At 39.3% G+C, this 3,610-nt stretch overlaps 1 pseudogene; it reads left to right on the forward strand.

Annotated features, from left to right (window-relative positions):
• The first annotated feature begins 342 nt into the window (after positions 1-342).
• On the forward strand, positions 343-1,617 carry LOC140700151 (ferritin light chain-like; annotated as a pseudogene).
• The last annotated feature ends 1,993 nt before the right edge of the window (positions 1,618-3,610 follow it).

Here is a 3,610-nt window from a genome sequence, read left to right on the forward strand (position 1 = left end):
AATGATCTCCCAACTATGCTATAATAATGGCATAAAACATTACTATAATACACTATGTATTGTGTATGCAAGTATATGCTACTATAGTTTGATCAGTATGGATGTCCTTTCATATTTAATCTTCATGAAATATCAACTTGGCTGTCTTGTACATGTACACCACTGTATCCCTTAGTGTGGCTTGGGGCCAGGCACATACATGTATTCATTCATTTAATAAATATATATGACTACATATTATTAACAAGGAAATAAGTTACAGAGAGGCTAAGTAACTTGCCCAAGTTCACTTAACTAGCATACATTGGTTTGAATTCAAGATTATTCCTAAAACAGTCCACCATGACCAATAAGTAGGAAAAAAAGGTCACAGTGACAGTACTCTGGAACTCACCAATATGTGGGTCTACCCCAGACGTGTGCCACTAGGAAACATTTTCAGTCACAGATTTTGAATCACTGTCAAGATCCATATCTCTGTCTGCTTATATTACAGGTATGTTTGTCTCCAGGGTAGATTGTGACTCCGTAAAGAATGGACTTAATGTCTTATTCATACGTATTATATTGAGCTAGTATACTGCCTTGTACTCAGTAGAGTTCTGATGAATTGAATTAGAGGTACACAATATGTTAGTGGCACAACTAATTTATAGAAATGAATATCCTTTTTATTGGACAAGGCAGAATATAAATATATACTTATAAACACATGTATGTACATGCACGCAGAATGATCTAATCTACAATCAACATAGCATCAAACTCCAAACCAAACTAGAGGGCTATGAAGTGAGGTTTCTTTCTAACTTTCTACAGAGATAAAAGAATTTAAAACCAAGCTAGATTTTCCAACAACAGAAGGAAAACTTGGCAGTGCGTTCAGCTGTCCCGCGGATCTGTCTCTTGCTTCAACAGTGTTTGGACCGAACAGACCCAGGAATGCCCCTTGCTCCAGCCTCCAACCACCCTTCAGCCTTTTTTCCAGTCACAACCTTCGGAACCAGCCACTCTGCTATCCTCAGCCTCTGGGACCAGACTTTTTTTTTTTTTTTTTTTTGAGCTTAACTCCTTATTACCGATCAATCGTGAGCGCCCAGATTTCGTCAGAATTATTCCACCGAAGTGGAGGCCGCCTTCAACCGCCTAGTCAACATGCATCCGTGGGCTTCCTACAGCTGCCTCTCTCTGGGCTGCTATTTCGACTGCGAGGATGTGACTCTGGAGGGTGTGGGCCACTTTTTCCACGAATTGGCTGAGGAGAAGCAAGAAGGTGATGACTGGCTCTTGAAATTGCAAAACCAGCGCAGCGGCTGCACCCTCTTCCAGGACATACAGAAGCCACCTCATGACGAGTGGGATAAGACTCAGGATGCTACGGAAGCAACTGTGCTCTGAGAGAAGAACCTGAACCAGGCCCTTTTGGATCTGTGTGCCCTGGGTTCTGCCTGGGAAGACCCCCACCTCTGTGACTTCTGGGAGAGCCATTTCCTAGATGAGGAGGTGACACTCATCAAGAAGACAGGCGACCTCCTGACTAACCTCTACAGGCTGGCTGGTCCCCAGGCTGGGCTGGGTGAGTACCTCTTGGAAAGGCTCACCCTCAAGCACGACTAGGAGCCTCTGCAACCCAGCAGCCTTTGATGTCATGGCTTCTGCCTGAAGCCTCTCTCTGCAGTCACCAGGCAGCTTTTTAACCATCCTGGAGCCCTCTCCCAAGCCTTGGACCAAATGGAAACAATAAAGCTTTTAGCAGGAGGGAAAAAAGGGAATACTTGAAATGGGTTGAGGCTGGCAGTGTTGGGCATGAATCTCAAACTAGACATAGATGCTAAGTTGTAAAAGACACCTTGAAAGACAAATAGTAGAGGAAAAGTCAACCAACTAAAATATGGGACAGATAACAGAAACGGCCTAGATAAGTGGTTAGCATTAATGTGAATAGACACACCAGCACCTCCTATTGGACTCTTAATTCTATTAATATGCATGTATGTGCGTATATACACGTGTGTACACACAGGTATGTGTGCATACGTATATATAGCAACAGACAGATGGACAGAGAGTCTCCCATTCAGAATAGGGTCTACCTGGCCAAGGATAACAAGACTGCCTATGTAGATCTGGCCTTTACAAGCAGGGCTTCCATCTGGGAAGAAGAGAGACTGTAGAAAAAATTTGTCATAAAGAAATGCTCCATTCCCAGAGGAAATGAAATATGAAGACATGTCGAGCACAAAAGAATAAAGCAGCCATCCCAGCGACGCTGAGTTGGATACAGAGCAAGAACTTGTTCAGTGAATCAAGACAGAAGTCATTAACTTAAACTGAAGAAAACAGGGCAGAACCAGACTTGCAGCAAAACTGATGAAGTGTTAAAATTGCCTACCTCTCCTTTCTCTTTCAGTCTCTTTCTCATCTTTTCCTCTTTTACTTCCTTATCTTCAACAGGAAAGGGAGGGATCTTACAAATTAAGGTCACACATAACAAAACTGTAACATCATTTGAACAATGACAACAGACAAGTAATGATGAGAACCATAATCATCCCAGACAACGAAGTCTAGGGGAACTATTGCTATTGTGCAAAAAACCAAATGCTTATCTTTCTGGCATTCAAAGCAAAAGGGGAACATAATAGGATACATAGCCCTCAATAGCTAATAAGTAGAAAACCAAATTATCAGAAAAGAGATATTTCCTTGGCTCTGAAATCTGAGAAGAAACATTGCACAGATCTACATTGAAACTTTTTAAAGCCACATAGACAATATGGTAATAAGGTCTTTCAGGAGAACAAAAAAAAAAAGAAAAGATATAAAGAAACTTTGGATGAATGATGAATTCATAGAAATAAGGTAGAAAAAATCAGCAATAGAAGCAAAGATGGGACACCTAAGACTAAAGGAGGCAGGCAGAAATACATAATCACAAAAGACAAAGAAGCACAAAGAAGATAAAAGTGGTAGAATAATTTTCACAATTGAACTGGACAAGAAAAAATATAGATTTTAAAATGATATAAAACACTATGAACCAATATTTGTCACTGTAAATGTCTACATCTTCCCTAGAAATATATTCATCATTTTCATATAGGTCTCTCTGGCAAAAATCATTATGTTTCAGAATTATTATTTTAATGTATTGGTTACTAAATTAAAATTTCAACTATTTTATAAAAGTTCATTATGTTATCTCTTAATAGCTTGCTTAAAAAGATTGCTTTTGTTCCAAAATGCCACAGTACTTTGTAGAGTTGATCTTTTGCAAATGTAAGAGAAGGAACAGGAATTAATTTTGGAATTATTCAGGCTTAGGTTTGAATTGAGCTCTTCAACTGACTGCCTGTCTGACCTTGAGCAAGTTATCCAGTCCTTGGCCTTTTTAATTTAGAATATGAAGTAAATAACTCCTGTATCTCTGAGTTGTTTTTATTATTAAATGAGATCATGTATATAATGTTCTTCACAAACTTCTAGGCAAGTATTAAATCAATATTACTGCTATGCTTTGATGGGCTTGGAACTCCATATCTTAACTAGGCAAATGAACACATTTGTGTCGGGTAGTAAAAAAGAAACCTTCGAAGGAAAGAATTTCCTA

This window comes from Vicugna pacos, chromosome 2, assembly GCF_048564905.1.
Source record: "Vicugna pacos chromosome 2, VicPac4, whole genome shotgun sequence".
Lineage (NCBI taxonomy): Eukaryota > Metazoa > Chordata > Mammalia > Artiodactyla > Camelidae > Vicugna > Vicugna pacos.